This window comes from Lineus longissimus, chromosome 11 (assembly GCF_910592395.1).
Source record: "Lineus longissimus chromosome 11, tnLinLong1.2, whole genome shotgun sequence".
NCBI lineage: Eukaryota > Metazoa > Nemertea > Pilidiophora > Heteronemertea > Lineidae > Lineus > Lineus longissimus.
Window position 1 is genome coordinate 8,286,415 of NC_088318.1, and position 16,981 is coordinate 8,303,395.

Sequence of the window (16,981 nt, forward strand, 5' to 3'; positions counted from 1 at the left end):
AATTTTCATGGTCGCAGGGGTAAAATGGCGTAAATTGTCCGTTTGAGTCAGCGTTTCTTAACCGATAAAGCTATGAACATGAAATTTCATACACATTTTTTTTTTTTGCTAAATTAAAAAAAACACTTTTTTTTGTATCAGTTCGGTCTTGAAGCCCATTGGAAACCTTTTTTATGGCCCTACTGGCACAACTTACTCCTCATAGGGATAGCTTCGGTACAGTGCTTATATGACCATTTACTAGCCAAAATATCCAACTCCCCTTAGATGTAGTACGCAATAGTATACCGACGCCGCATTGCGGGAATAGACTAGAGTGGAAGGTTCTTTCATCCTTTTCGAACTGAGGAGGACACGGATTTCAAAATGTCAAAAAGTAAAAAACAAATTCCCCTCCCCACCAAATTTTTCAGATCTGAGTGACGTAAATCTAAAAATTAATTTTGAATGGCCTATGCTCGGCGCATACTGCAACGACTGTTTCCACGCTAAGACAGCAGCGCCTCTATCGGGAAAACTAGGCAAGTAAGTGTACAAAAGTCATACTATAGCGATCATAATAATTGCGGCATAATAGAAGTCCATAGACACGGATGATATATTTGGCGGTCCATTTTGGTCACAATTGCCCAATTCCCGTTCAACGCTATTTCTTTACCGTTACGGGAATGAATTCCCGTTGAACAGCATTTAGTTTCGTTGACGTTAAAACCTTCTTTAACTACTAATTGAACGCTAAATATTAACAATCAACGGTTTTCAAATTGTGCCTCAGCGCGGCGCTACACAATTATTGTTAGCGCTTCACAATCCTAACCCATTTTAGAGCCTCGATCCGCCTCGCTGTACATGCTGTACATTGAGCCTATGTGCAACTTCGAAAAAACCCAGGAATTCCAGCCCAAACGCGGATGAAAAACAGGAAAACCCCTCGGTGTAAAAATAGTTCGACGTCACAAGGCAAGCCAAACCAATCCGGCCATTGTTTCTCTTTTGGGGACGAAGTATTGGCCGATTTGGCCGATTTCCGATAGGCTAACTGTGGAGTGAGACCTCTGTGATTTTGTTGCTTTTGTTATTGGCGACAAGTTGTTTACTTCGTTGCCAGACATGTATTGTACAAAGTTGTATCATGGCTTCTGGTTGATTCAATGATGAATATTAGTAGAATAATTTATTCTTCTATTCTACTTCTAGCAAAGTTCTACTTCTAGCACACTGACACTACTCAGTCCACTAACCGTCTACTCCAACGCTGAGTCAGTGAGTGAAAGTGAAAGGTAGGCAAATATCCCACACCACAAGTTTTTTCCTTGTCAGCGATCTACTGTCTTCATTTATTGACGAATCATTTTCACCTTCCATGTGCATATGGGCGCAAGATCTAGGCCAAGTTCTGGGGGCTCAGGGGGCTTTTTGTAAAAAGCTAAACATGGCTGTTTGTAATGTTACTCATGCTTTGAGCTTTGGCTGGGTTCATGCCCATTTCGCCTTGTCTTTTTTCGCCTTTTCCCATTTTGCCTTTAAAAAATATACATTTCGCCTTCTCCTATTTCGCCTTTTCCAATTTTGCCTCTTCCCAATCCGCCTTATTCTATCTCGCCTTTGTCTTTTTTCGCCTTTTCATTTTTCGCCTTATGCTATTTTGCCTCTGTTTTATCTTACCTTATCACAAGTTGCCTTATCCATTCCTGCCTTCGTCTCAGTTTGCCATTGTCTTAATCTGCCTTCTCCTTTTTCACCTTGTCCTAATTTACCTTTGTCCTAATTCGCCTTCATCTTATCTCGCCTTTACCCGCCCCGCCTTTGTATTATTACGCCTTCTTCCCATTTCGCCTTCTTCCTACTTTGCAACAAACTTGGTGTCTTTACCCATGTTTGTTGAGTCAATCTTTCATATGAAAGTGTCTTCAACAGTGTTGAAGGGCTTCGGGGGTACCAAAACCAAAACCCGGTGGACATTGCCAAAATTACAAGTGTAGATAACTTCTCAGCCATTATAGTCATATTACATTACATACCATATTACAAAAGACTTTTGTCTCTTTTACCCATGTTTGTGGGGCCAGTCTTTCATATAAGAGTGTTTCCACGAATTATGTTTTGGTACCCTACCCAAGGCTGTTGCTTAATTACCAATATTTTCAAATCTTCATAACTTCTGAATCATCTGCATGTAAGCTTACATGTATCTCCAAAACCAACTTAGTATCTTTACCCATGTTTGTCAAATCTTAGAGTTTTCCAAGTCTTTCATGGAAATATTTTGGCATAGTGTTTTGGCATTCTTTGATGAGTAAGACTTGTGACCTGGTACTATATAGGAGGGATGGGGGTGCTAAGTATTTTATTGATCATTCAAAGTGTGAGTGCTTCTGAAGTTCTTTATTATGGACTATGGTCAATAGGCCTCATTCCAGCAATCTGGAAGATGTATTCCTTTGATCATTGGGGAATTATGAGGCCTTCTCACAGAACGAGTTAGCTCTCAGGAACGTCCCACGCAGTGTTCCCTTTAGATGGTTTTGGTATTGACCTTTGTGTCAATCAAGAAAAGGCAAGATGAGATAAGGCAGGATGGAACCAAGGCAGAATAGGACAAAGGCGAAATAAGAAAAGGCAAACTAGGATGAGGCAAGATGAGAGGAAGGCGAGTTAGGAAGAAGGCCAATTGGAACAAAGGCGAGATAAGACGATGGCGAAATCGTAGAAGGTGAATTGAAAATTGAGAAAAGGCAAGTTAGGAGAAGGCTAAATGGGAGAAGGCAAAATTGGATAAGGCGAATAAGGTTAAGGCGAAATGGGCAGATACCTTTGGCTCACCGTAGGCGTAGGGGAGTCTATACAACACCGCTGTGTCCGTCGTTCGTCATCTTCGTTGTCTGTATCCTGTTTTAAAAACGGGGGGCGTTTCATAACCGCTAGATCTAGATACTTGAAACTTTGTACACAGGACAGGTCAGGTGACCTCTGCCAATAAATTTCGGTCTGATCTGATCCTTGACTTGGCCACCAGGAGGCCAGAAGTGGAAACCTAAAAAGTGTGATGGCTCTGTTATTAGTCACTCGTTTTCAATAACATTTTTATGGTAGGGTCTCCAAGCAAGGATACATCACATGTCATACGGGTTTTTGATTTGACCACGTTTCTTAACTGCTAAAGCTATGAACTTTGGTACACATGACTCCCTACGTCATATAACCTCTGACACTGTCACTGAATTTCGGTTCAATCTGACTTGCCCACCAGTAGGTAAAAAGTGCCATTACTCACTGGTAACTTGTTTTCGATGATATTTTTATTGCAGGTACTCCAAGTAACGATACATCACATGTCATACTGACTTTAGTTTGACCCATGACCTTAACCAGGATGAATTCCCAACCACCAAATATCTATACGGTGAGCAAGTTCATTTATCACAGGTACATCTATTGTGGATACATCTTATATAATACGTTTTTTGATTTGGCCTTGTTTTGAGTGATAACTGGGTCAAATGGCGGAAAATGGCAGATTCCTTATTGGTGCCCTTTTCAGCACTCTAGCGTCTTCAGTTGTTGACGGATCCTTTTCATTTTTTATATGTAGATGACACTAAAATCTAGGTCGAGTTTGAATTAGGGTGAGGTGTGATTCTTAGTTTGCCCACTAGGTGGCCTTTTCTAAAAAACTTAAAACTGGTCTAGCTCCCATATCCTTCGTGCGGGAGCATACCTTTGTTCCCCGGTACCTATGTTCCCTGGTACCTATGTTCCCGATGAGGTACCTATGTTCCCCGGTACCTATGTTCCCCAGGTAACTATGTTCCCAGTACCTATGTCCTCAAAGAAAAGTGTGTTTTTTGTGATACGGTTTGTGTCCACAAATTCCTGGAAAGACCTCACAGAATGAAGTCACTGAATTCCAGGAAATTGCAATTCCCAGAAATCCCCCAAAAAGCAGAGTTTTAGTATTTTTTGTTTGTATTAAAAGACATTTTTACTCAGCATAGATTCATTGTTTCGTGACTTAAAGGCCAAGGTGCATGCGCCTTTGCTTTAAATTGGTACATACACTGACTGTATCATAAAAACTATATGGGGGAACATAGGTACCGGGGAACATAGGTAGGCCTACCTCTTGGGGGAAGATAGTTACCGGGGAACATAGGGATGACCCCCTTCGTGCTAAGATGCTCATATTTCTACTGTACATGTAGATGCAACATGGCTTTAGATAACGGGCGTATGGGCGTATATACGCCCATGGAAAAGAGCAATACGCCAGGTTTTCTGGGCCAAAAACGTATTGTGACACCCCCTAAATGAACATCTGATTTCAGCGTAGGCTTTGTAATATATCTGAAGGTGTATTCTGACATCCAAAAATCCCGAGTCCCAATGTGTTTGGCGTCAAACTTTAAACTTTCACCGCCCGCCCGCCCGCCTCACACTCCTCAACACGGCCGGCACTTGATAGTCAGTCTGTCACAATTAGTTCCAAAACCCCCCGCTGGCGCTACTCTACCATGCCCAAGTCCTGTTAATCATGCGGCTGGCCAATGAACAATGTTGCATGTACAGCTTTATGAATGAAAATGTTGTACTACGATAGTAGCTGACCATATTTGGCGGCCGGTGAAGTCATCCTAGTGGCACGTGCCCAGAGTGAGAGCTGTGATTGGTTACTGAATCTCAAGGTTACTGGTATTGATAATATCTAATTACGAATTCTGCACGGCAGTGCCACCAACGAGGAACTCGAGTACCAATCTGTCATGCTTTGGCTCCATTGTTTAGGGGCTTTCATTTCGGAATTCAGGGGTTCCCGTCGGCTTTCCAGCTGTTGAAACGGAGCATGAATAATGAAGCCTGGAACAGCCATTATCAACTAAGACGACGAGGTGGCGAAATAGGACAAGCTCTACACATACTCTGTGGTTTGAGATGCAAGGGAACTTTGGATCACAACATGCATTGCATAACATAACATGCATTGCATAACATAACATGCATTGCATTACATGAGTTTATACTTCCAACCTTAGGAAATTGGAAGTATCTGTACGCCCAGCCTGGGATAATAGTAATACTGACAAGTTGGGAGTACAGTAGAACCTCCCTTAGCGAACACCTCTGCTAGGCGGACACCTCTACATTACGGACACGTCCGGCCAGTCCCGATTTTTTCTAAGTCATTTCCAATATCAAAAACCTCTGTACGGCGGACACCTCTCTACTCCGAATTGCGGACAGGGCGATGGCCAATTTTTGGCCCAATTCCCTCCCAATTACGGACAGTAGGCAAAAACAATGGTTTCCCACGTGCGCTTGGAGAGTCAAGTAGGCCCGACAGGTGTGATATTTGCGTAATTAATCAACGTAATTACCCCATGGCATTGTGTTTTTGTATCCTTATTAAGCCGCGGCATTTGTTTACTCATCTTTTCAACTAATCACATAGGCCTATTGTGTCAACGGACACTCATAAATCCACGTGTTTTGTCAGTGTTGCGGCTAATATGCATTAGTAGAGAAATTAGAAAAAATTTATTATTAATCAAAGGTGGCTGATGGACAGAAATTATGGTGTTTTTTCACACATTATGACATGTCGAGGAGATTTTGCAATAAAATGGGCACCTTTTACTAGAGAGATTATTCACTCTCTGAGTTCCAAAGTAGCTCACATCATTCAGCGCAACATCACAAGCAAATACCGATCAGCCAACAGGTTTAAAGTTTCTACGCTAGATGTCGACACAGAGAAAACCAAGACCTGCAAGGCGGGAACTTCAAATCCACCTATCGGACGATTTGGCATAACATCTCTATTGCGGACACCTCTCTATTGCGGACACCTGGGCCCAGTCCCATGGATGTCCGCAATAGAGAACGTGTACTGTATTTGCAATGCCAGTTAAAACTCCAAACTCCCAAAATGGTGCATCAAAGGAAGTACATGACTTCCTGACCAAAAAAGTTATCTAAAGCCCTGATGCAGCTACTAAAGGTACATCATATATAATCCAATTTTTCTCTATTTTCTCTATTTTTGGACAGTTATACAGTACGGGGCCGAAGTTGGCTCCAGAGAGGAAAGTAGGCACTTTCGTGGGTTCTGGAACACTTTTCAGGGCGCCATGAAATTCTTGTCCAAATTGTCAAGACCCTCGAATATCTTGAATACATAGTCTTTTTCATATAGATTCAGACATCATTTGAATTTCTTGGGAACTTTTTATAGGTTTGGAGATATGAAGCCTCAATTTCTGAAAAAACAGCCACCAGCCAATTTCGGTTTGTCCGAGAAAGTACCAAAGACAAACCATTTTGTACATTGTCAGCGTGGTTTTCATAATGAGAAAATGAAGGTTTTGCTTTGGTAATATGTTGGTCTGATATCTGGAAGATCAATCCCCTCCCATCTTTTGACTCTTCTTCCTAGTGGAGGACCCCTAGGAGAGTAAAAAAATTTGGGTAGACATTCCAGATCATGGGCAGAAGGGGATAAATTCAAGATGGCATCCAAGATGGCCTCCAATACATATAAATTGCCATAACTCACCACATATTCACCCTAGATAAATAATTTTGATGTCTATACCTAGGTTTAAGGGGTCAGCCTATCTATTAAAAACCAATAACTACATCGAAAATGCAGGACATCATAGTGAAATCCAAGATGGCCACTGAAAATACCATGAGTAATAAATAGCTGTATATTGTCTCACAATCAAGCCAATGGGTTGATTCCGGTGTTAAACCCTAGGTTTTAGGGGTCAGTCTATCCAATACCACCATTGATATGTCCAAGCAATTGATTATTTTCACCAAATTCAAGATGGCAGCCAAAATGCAGTAGTTATGCATTACAGCTAGCCATTTCGCGCAACATATTGTTGCTAGAAGGTCAATTTTGGGGTAAAACCCCAGTTTAAACCAAATTCTCATGAAGGCTCCTCCCAAAATTCATGATTTTCTCATTTTTGGCCTCCTTGGACAATGAGTATGACTTTGACCTTTTAGGGGGCACTGCTGGCTTACCATTGGGGCTATGGGGCTAATTTTTTGGCGTTGTCCGTGAGATACCCATTCCAACAACTGTACCAAATTTCATCGAGGGTGGTCCAGGGTGGTCAACTGCGTAATTTTCCCAAATATTGCCATTCTCTACAGTCAGGACCAACTCGAAAAAACGAGGTAGCAAGAACCACGGTTTTCCGAGGTTACAAGCGCAGAGCTGAATTACAACAATTCACGTTTCTCAGCGAGCGCATGACAACAAAAATCGGAAAAAGTGCAATGCAGCGGGTGCAATAACTTAACTTCTATCGGTTTGCACTGAAAAATACAATGTATCGTAATAGAGGTTTATGAAAAGGCATCAAATCCTAGTGAAATAACCGATTATTTGATCACCTTTGGCAATGGCTAGCTCTTTAGAAAGAATTTTCCTCCACGACCCGGTAATTTTCCCAAGACATGTGTATATTCTTTTAGCGATTGGGACTATGTTCCATTGGTCGGCACCGGAGATTTCTTGTCGGCGTCTATAAGTAGATGTATACCTTCACGGAAAACCCGCATAAATCATCGAAAAAGCGAGGTTATGGGCAACCACGTTTTTGTAAGGTAGCAGATACCTCGTTTATTCGAGGTTCCGCACTCATAAATGCCCAATTCGACTCACCTCGATTTTCCGTGGTTCATTCAAATGTGATGACGACATCACTACGCCAGATTGCGCGGGCTTTTCGATTTTTGAATTTCGTACCGCGTTCGGTCCTGCGGGGCTAAGGTAAGTCGAACGGGAACCGGGGGAAAGCATTTAAAATTGAGCCACGGGATAGGGAATGGGAACCACCGCTAATCCGCTAATAAAGTACTACCGTCGCCAAACGGTCATCTCATACGGAAAATTTTCTGCATTATCGGTCAGCCTCTGCCAATGTAATGCTTTATTTTTGAAAATAACAACGCGCTTGAACATTGCTGATGAATGCATAGTTCTCGACATGCTCGATGTGCTACGGCTGGGATCATATTTAAAATTCCCGCGGTTTATAATATTTAAAGATCTAACAAAGCACTCTCCACCACAAGTGTATCGGCTAATACACAGGCGCCGTCATTTGTTGTGTTTACCTCTGTTGTAGAGAATGCCGGTAGTAACCCGCGAATTGTCAGCGCACTTGGTTGACCACATCCATGACGTCGCTCAACAGCTACATTGGAACGTCAGTAATCAAGACGGCCAATGGCGTGCTAGTGGGCGGGGCTACATGTGGCGCGTCATGGCTATTTTTAGCGACCAGCGGTCCAAAAGCACATTGCAAGCACCTTCGGCAACCTCCGCGTGTTCTCCTCGGGATTGTTCGGAAGTGGACGCGATGTATTGATAATCGGGCGATTTGTCATGTATGCACGTGTAACGTTCTGAGGCTTTTTTTATCGAATTCAAGATATTACATCGCAATAGAGTGGTTTATGGCTCTTGACTGAACCTTGAACTTATTCGGATTTTAGTGTTTTAAGTTAATGGCAGCTGCTGGACTTCAACTACGATTAAGCAGACGGACCGATGGTCTAAACCCGGGGTCAAATGCATCCACATCCCTGATTGGTTGGCTACCTTCGTGAATATTTTACATGGGATTATCTTCTGCTTGTAGTGATTATCGGATGTTTATCCTCGATTAATCGTGGTTGATGGTAAAACCTCGCAAAAGCGTGGTTTCAGCCTACCTCGCTTTTGCGTGGTTGCTACTGAACCTCGATTTACCTGGGTACATAAAATACCTCGCTTATTCAAGGTATCTGGAACCTAGGAAAACCGTGGTTCCTTGCTACCTCGTTTTTTCGAGTTGGTCCTGACTGCTCTAAGTCAGTCACTCTTAACGAGTTATAAAATGGCTACACGAATGAGTGTCATTAGATACTACTTACTCTTAAGTTTAAGTTATCCCAGATTGGTGGTCCACCGGAGGCCGTTTGGCAGATGAATCAGAAGTCCATCGGTGGAATCCACCGGCACCCCAATTGAGGATTTGGTCCGCCCCCTCTGGTGGGCCACTAGTGGCTGATCAGCGCCAGCGCCACCGTTGGACCAACAGTGGCCCACTAGTTGCAATAAGTGTCATTATAGCTCTGAAAGGTGATGAGTTTAAATTTTTTGACTGATTTTAAACTATAATGATAAATACATAAGGCCTCTCTTGAGGTAAAGCCCTTGGTTAGTACTGCGTGGCGCAAAGTGATCAACCAATGAAAATAATCCTTGCATCAAATACATGTACATAATTTATGTACCATCTCCAGCCCTCGTGAAAGGGGCAATCATGTTTCCTTCTGTGACTTGTGTGAGCGATGCAAGTGTTTACAGCTAGTTGTTAGGCCATGTATACACTCAAGTACCAAAGCTGTGTTCAATTGTCCCTTGATTGATGCAAGATATGTTCGCATAGTACTCGGAATTAGGTCATTTTTGGCTCACCATAGGGGAGTATAACAGCGCAGTGTTGGTCGACCGTCTTCGTCCTCTGCATCCTCAGTGTCACCTCGTTCCTCTCAATGTTTGACAAGAAGTATTGGGATGAAAATCAAGCAATGTCAAACAATGAAAGGAGTTGCGAAATCCAAGTATTGAGGCGGGAGGAGGGGCAGAAATTTTTAATTCCCGTATTGAGGTAGTGAGGGGACAACACTCTTCTCATCCAAGTTTCGCTTTTCATCAGGGGTTGTATACCAGTCTCCCATCTCCTCTTGGCCGTGCCTCTGGTACATCATTAACGGTTATCCTGGCTTCCATTCAAAACACTATTACCCATTTCCAACAATATCATCGGATTACAGTTTACAAATCGTACAAACGTTCACCCAAAGATCCCTTTTCTTATCACACCGATTGCTATTGTACAATATTGACCAAACCATCATCTGACAACATGTGATATTTACTTTCTATCTGATCCGACTGTGGCGTTGATTTGGCTAACCGCTCTGCAACTACTGCTGAATCCTGCAGACTCCTAACTCTACTATAATAACGCGAAGATTCAGGGGTGTACCATCCAAGATGGTCCATCATCTGGTGTTCATTGTCCACTGCTCCAGACATTCCCATAAAAATTGCACATCCAGCCCTTAAGCTGTGTGGGGTTTCACCATTATATATACCTAGTATCACCAAATACTCTTTCAATCTAGCGTACATAGTGCAATACGTAACTGGTTGATCCAGTACTACCCCACCCTCATTGACTATCCGAAATAGGTACCCATTCGGCAAATTAACACCCCAGTCCTTACATGCCATTATATATCTATCCAGCGCTCGTACCGGACATACTACTTGTTCATCACACTTCTTAAGAACGAAAGAGTTTGGCTTAGTACTACCAGTACCCCTTACAGTTTTGGTAAATGTATGGCAGAGGCTAATGCCTGAATCATCTGACAATCGCTTTATCTCTTGTGTAGGGATAGTACATAAATCTGATGCCCTATCGCCAGCAAAATATTGAATTTTCAGAAAAGCCTGATCCCTGAAGAGCACAAATCTCTGTTTCGGAGAAATATCTGTTCTAGTTAATTGATTATCAATATAAACTGCTATTTTCCTAATCTTTCGAAGGAATATTGGTTTTGCTTGTTTTGGCAAAATGTGAGCTTTAGCCAAGTGCCAAGTGAGCGCTTTGCTGCCGCTCCTTGGGCCTCTTCACAAAGTCTTCAAATTTTCCATGGATACATTCTTAATTCACGCTTAGTATCACCAGTTGTGACTATGAATGCTGTGTGACCATGTTGTTGCATTTCGTTTGGAGAAAAAAGAAATTTTTCATGTCTTTTCTGGCATTGACTTTTTTACTTCTTCTGGACACACATTGGAGGACTGGCCATTTGAATCTCATGTACAGTGGATGTATAGGGAACAAAGGTATTGTACACAGTATGTACACCAAGGCTGTCCTTTTTGATCTCAGATCAAGTGCAAGGAATCAGTTTCACCTAATCTTGTGGTTACTTTAAAAGAACTTGGTATACATAGACGGTGTTTAACCAGACGTGAAAAAAGGGCTGGCAAACATATCTCTATGGGCCAGGCATTCATGAAATTCAGTCTCTGGAACGCGCATTCAATTCGTTGAAAAACGACAGCCCTGTCTGAATCAGTCCTCAGAAACAGAACTGATTTTGTGGTTTTGACTGAAACTTGGTTGAAAGGTGACAATTCAGATAACATTACCATATCCAGTGTTACAAATCAGCTGATCGGATACAACTTTGTGCATCAACCCCGTTTGTCAAAAACTGGTGGTGGAGTTGGGATTTTTCTCAAAGGTGGCCTGAGTTTTAAACGAAATAAACTCCCTCCTGCTAGATATTTTGAAGGTTAATTGGACATCTCTGTGCCTTCAGGTTTGGACTTGTTCCGGGTTATCGCTGGCTATAGGCCTGACCCTTACCCATGATTGGTGCAGGAGTTCACTCAGGAGTTTGCCTCACTTCTGGAACGTGTCACGCCAGAAACCGAGCATATCATGATAATGGGGGATTTCAATGTTCACATGGACAAAGAGTCTGATACTTATGTCCGCAATTTCAATGAACTGCTGGATTCCCTGGGCTTGATTCAGGATGTGCGGGAACTGACGCACATAAAAGGGCATTGGCTCGACCTCGTTATCACTCAGAAGGACGCTGCTTTCGTCAGAGACCTCATCACGGACCCCTCATTGTGGACCCCGCCAGACCACTTTGCCCTGCATGGTGGACTTCAGATGGCAAAACCACCCCAGCTGAAAAAGTCGTCTACTTTCAGGCGGATCAAGGACATCGACATCGAAGCCTTCTGCAGAGACATTGAACAATCAAGTTTGGTCTTGAATCCTTCGCATGATCTTGATGCACTTGTGGACCAGTATAACAACGATCTCCGGGATACTCTTGATAAACATGCGCCTGTGATCACTAGATCGGTTATTGTGAGGCCAAAGGCACCATGGTTCTGTGCAGAGATTCGTGAAGCCCTTTCAGACAGGCGAAAGCTGGAGCGCAAGTGGCAAAAGGAGCGCACGGACAGTCGACAGCTTTTCGTGCGAGGGGTCAAATTGTGACTGATCTCATTGACAATGCCAAGTTACAGTACCATAAGTCGAGGATTGAATCTAGCAACTGTAAAGACCTATTTTCCGCAGTAAATGAGCTCCTGGGTAAGAGGACAACATCTCCCTTACCGGACCACGATGACCCAAAGGAGTTGGCTGAGAATTTCTGTACTTTTTAGCTCACCTCTTAGCAGAGGTGAGCTTATCCCATACCGTGGCGTCCGTCGTCCGTCGTCGTCGTCGTCGTCCGTCGTCCGTTAGCAGGGCACGTTTCGTAACTGTTAGAGCTATTGAGTTGAAACTTGGTACACATGTACCCTTATGTAATGACACCTTGGAGACCAAGTTTCGGTCCGATTCGTTTCATGGTTTGGCCACCAGGGGGCCAAACGTTAAAAGTGAAAATATGCAATATCTCCCTTAATAGTAGTCGGGAAATTTTGAAAAAAATATGGTAGGTACTTCTAGCAAAGGTGCATCATATATCCTCCGGGTTTTCGATTTGACCTCCTTTTCAAGGTCACAGAGGTCAAATGGTGTAAATTGGCCGTTAGGATGTAACAATGGCACGTTTCTAAACTGCAATGGCTATTGATACCAAATTTGGTACACATTTACCCCTTAGTCAGGTGATCTTAGGGACCGAAGTTTGGTCCAATATGATTCACCACTTGACCACCAGGGGGCAAAATCCAAAAACCTTAAAAATGTGATTATTCCTTAACTTCTTGCCCGATTGCCACCAATTTGATATCATGGGTACATCTAACCACCATACAGTATATGTCACACAAGTTTTTAATTTGACCTTCTTGTCAAGGTCACAGAGGTCAAATGGCGTAAATTCGCCGTCAGGCCCTAACTATGGCACGTTTCTTAACTGCAATGACTATTGATCACAAATTAAGTACACATGTACCCCTTGGTCAGGTGATCTCAGGTACCGAAGTTTGGTGCGATCTGATTTGCCGTTTGGCCTCCAGGGAGGGGGCCAAATCCTAAATTCTTCAAAATGCCATTATTCCTAGTAATGACTTGCCCGATTGGCACCAATTTTATATCATAGGTACATCTAATTCTAACAACCATTCAATGTGTCACCCGGGTCTTCTTTGATTTGACCTACTTTTCAAGGTCACAGAGGTCGAATGTATTGTAAATTGGCCATTTTGGGGAAATTGTAATTGCTTGGACCTACATCAAACCTAACACTACATGACACAATACCATGCTCTTTATCCATCTTTCCTCCACATGAGGTGAGCACAATGGCCCTGGCCATTTCATTTCACAAGTGAGATCAGTAAGATTCGGGAAAAACTCGTTTTGAGCAATGCTGTGTCGACACCAATTTCAGAGGACTCTGTTGAATGCTGTGTTCCAGGCCAGGCCAGTTTCACCCATGCAACTGAGGATGAAATAAGGAAGCTGGTGTTGTCAATACCGGCCAAGAGTTGCACTCTGGATCCGATCTCGACTGTCCTACTGAAAAAATGTGTCACTCCCCTTGTGCCAGTGCTCACATCTATAGTTAACAAATCAATGCAGCAAGGGCATGTACCTAAAGACCTCAAAATTGCCTTAGTGAAGCCTTTGTTGAAAAAGCCAACCTTGGACTGTGATGAACTTGCAAACTATAGGCCAGTTTCAAACCTGACCTATTTATCCAAGCTAAACGAAAGGGTTGTAGCTGTTCGTCTACGAGAGCATATGACAGTGAACGAGTTGTATGACCCGAATCAGTCAGCCTATCGAAAAGGCCACAGCACCGAGACTGCACTTCTTAAAGTTACCAATGACATACTCACATCCTTGGATGTAGGACATGAGGGTCTCTTGGTGTTACTCGATCTTTCTGCGGCCTTTGACATGGTTGACCACACCATTCTGCTTGGCAGACTCCAGGAGAGGATAGGACTCTCGGACACTGCCCAGCACTGGTTCAGTTCATATCTCGAGGACAGACAACTTTCTGTATGTAAACAGGGTTTTACGTCAGCTGATGTGTCACTGGAGTATGGAGTGCCGCAAGGGTCTGTGTTGGGCCCAGTACTTTTCACGATATATATATGTGTGTTTATTCGTCGAGAAATAGTTCTGACACATGTGGTGCATTTACAGATTTGTGCTGGGTGCTAGGTGCTTGTTTACAACGATCTATTTACATATCCGTGAAAAATCAAGGTTCAAAGAATTTAACTAGTGCACAGAAAATCAATCATTTCTGTTAATTCCCTATGATTAAACGCCGCATCCCCTACGTCTCGCATGACCATCAATTCGCTAATCTGTTCCGCTAACCTATTTTGCCCGTTCTTATCATTCACTATATAAAAAACCCTCAACATATCTCCCCAGCTGTCCACATTGTTCCTATCTAACCCATATTTTGCATACAACATGTTGACACTTCTCCCCAGTGAAGATTCACTCCCCTGACACACAAGTTTAAAACACAAGCTGACAAATACATATACAATTCCATTGGGAGACGTCATGAATAGAGCATGCATTCCATATCAATTGTACACTGATGATAATCAGTTGTTGACTTCTGCTCGATGTGGTGACAACGCCCAGTGTAGCGCCATGGTTGCCTCCATGGAGGGTGGAATAGGCCATATCCAGTCTTGGCTGCCAACAAATTGGCTCTGTCTTAATGCCCCAAAAACAGACATGGTAAATTTTGTGTCAACACGTCGACAGGGATCCTTTCCCAGTATCAGTATCAGCGGAGTTCAGATTCCAAGATCTGAATGCGTTAATGACCTGGGAGTGTGGCTCGATGAGGGAATGACTATGCAGACTCAAGTGAAAATGGCATGCAAAGCTGCCTTTGCCAGCCTTCACAAAATTGGGAGGATAAGGAAATACCTAGATCGTCACTCAGTAGTAAGGCTTGTGCACGCATTGGTTGTCTCCCGACTAGACACTAGCAATGCCATACTCTATGGTCTACCGGATAAGACCCTGGCTCCTCTGCAACGTGTGCTAAGTTCCGCTGCTAGGCTTGTTTGTCGCCGCAGGAAATTTGACAGCATCACCCAGTGTTCTCGCCAGGCCATTTAAACGGGGCGCTGGCGCCCCGTTTAAATTTGAGCAGTGAAAATGCGCCCCGTCAAAAAATTAGCCCGCCCTGTTAAATTTGGAGCCGCCCTCTTTAAATTCACCTCCGCCATGCTTAAATCCAAGCCAATAGTTACACAAACACAGCCGTAAATATCGCATATAAACATTCCGCCGTCACTCAACGATCATTATCCCACCGCAACCCGACTGCCAGCCATCTCAATTACCCAATACAACAGTAGGGCCTACTACAATTACTATCCACGTGCTCCGGCAGACGACGGTCGGCCAATAACAATCACCCGTAGCCTTGGCAACGAGGTCAAGGGAGTGGACAAAAGCGCACCTGTATGATCGGCTAGCGGCAGAGCGGGGGCGGTTGTTTTTAATTATGTCAAAAGAGTGCTTGCAGTTGTGCCGCAGGTGGATGATAATAGCTGTCGGCGTAAAATCAGCAGTCTCTTTCAATTGATATACAGGGTACAACGGGATCAAACGAGAAGATATGTGAATTTTATTTGGCTTGGCCGGTGAAAAATCCGGCAAGGCAGCTAAGGATGGCAACTTGGCGGGCGAGTCACTGGAAATTTTCGGCCTACGATCTACGCTAATAAAGTTAACATTGTACATGTATAGAATCGTCGATCATCATCATGTCATCAGGAAGTAGCACAGGGCTTGCGCAGTTGGTTACTGCTCATCCGCGGGCTGCGGGATGCACAGTTGGCTACTGCGCATCTATATTTGGCGCCGATATCTGGTTACAAAATACCATGTGCTTTGACGATGTCAGGGTCCGGGAGCAAGCGGGGAGGGCAAGGGGATCAAAGACTTTTTTTGGAACCAGTGAATTTTTTATTCGTACAACTTCACTTTTTTATCGTATAAACTGTCTTCAGGTGGTTATTTTATGTTGAGTGCCCGTACAAACACAACCTGACTTTTTATCTCTCCGTATAATATAGTGTACCCGACCGTACAGCGGTGCACGAACATCGGAAAACGTACAAAATACAGTTGAAACGTACAAGTAAACAGCCCTGCGTATGTAACGGTTTGAATTCTAGTATTTACGTGGATACCCCGCCATGCGTTCCTCCCGCCGACCGACGTGACGCCGCAAATTGCCGTGAAGCAAAATGTTTTGCCTACGATACTAACGCTGCAATGTCGTTTTATATCATCAGAATTAGGCCTGAAATTGCACCTCAGAGCATCTAGGTTTCAAAATTTTTCCAGGGGAGGGCCCCCGGACCCCCCCCCCCCCCCGCCAAAAATGCGTCTGCGGCGCATATAGGAGCTGGCCTCTGGCCAGCTGCGCCCCGTTTGATTGAAATCCTGGCGAGAACACTGATCACCCCACTGCTCCGCGAGCTCCATTGGCTTCCGGTCAAGGCAAGAGTCATTTACAAAATTCTAACTCTTGTGCACAAGACAGTAGTGAGCAGTGGGGGTCCGATGTACCTGTCAGATTTGCTGGTTGCGGTTGTACGAGGTCCATCACATTCAAGGCGCTGAAAATCAGAAGTACATACCGTCAAATTCTGCCCCATCGACTATCCCTCCTCATTTGCCAGGATTATGGCATGATGTAACAGCTTCCTCGCATTCACTACATCGACCTCCACCTCAGCCAATTCCAACATTTCTGCGATATTATCCCCTGTCAACTTTTCGTAACTTTCTCGTAATTCATCCATGCCTGCATCTTCGGTCGGCTTTTCCATCGTTATTCTGGCGTACTTGGACGGCGATCCATCAGCCCGCTTGAATATCTTCAGCAGCTTGAGCTGATTCACTCTCATCAATGAGTGTCTCTT

The 16,981-nt window shown here is 43.6% G+C and overlaps 1 protein-coding gene across 10 annotated transcripts in view; it reads left to right on the top strand.

Annotated features, from left to right (window-relative positions):
- The first annotated feature begins 1,097 nt into the window (after nucleotides 1-1,097).
- Nucleotides 1,098-16,981, top strand: part of LOC135495436 (uncharacterized) — a 69,829-nt gene continuing 53,945 nt past the window's right edge. For 8 of the 10 annotated variants that reach the window (XM_064784064.1, XM_064784071.1, XM_064784067.1 and 5 more), the window contains exons 1-2: nucleotides 1,098-1,280; nucleotides 3,309-3,403. The gene's annotated coding sequence lies outside the window, so the exon portion shown is untranslated. Of the gene's footprint in view, nucleotides 1,281-3,308; nucleotides 3,427-16,981 lie in introns of all 10 variants that reach the window. The other 2 variants (XM_064784072.1, XM_064784073.1) reach the window with 2 other exon arrangements.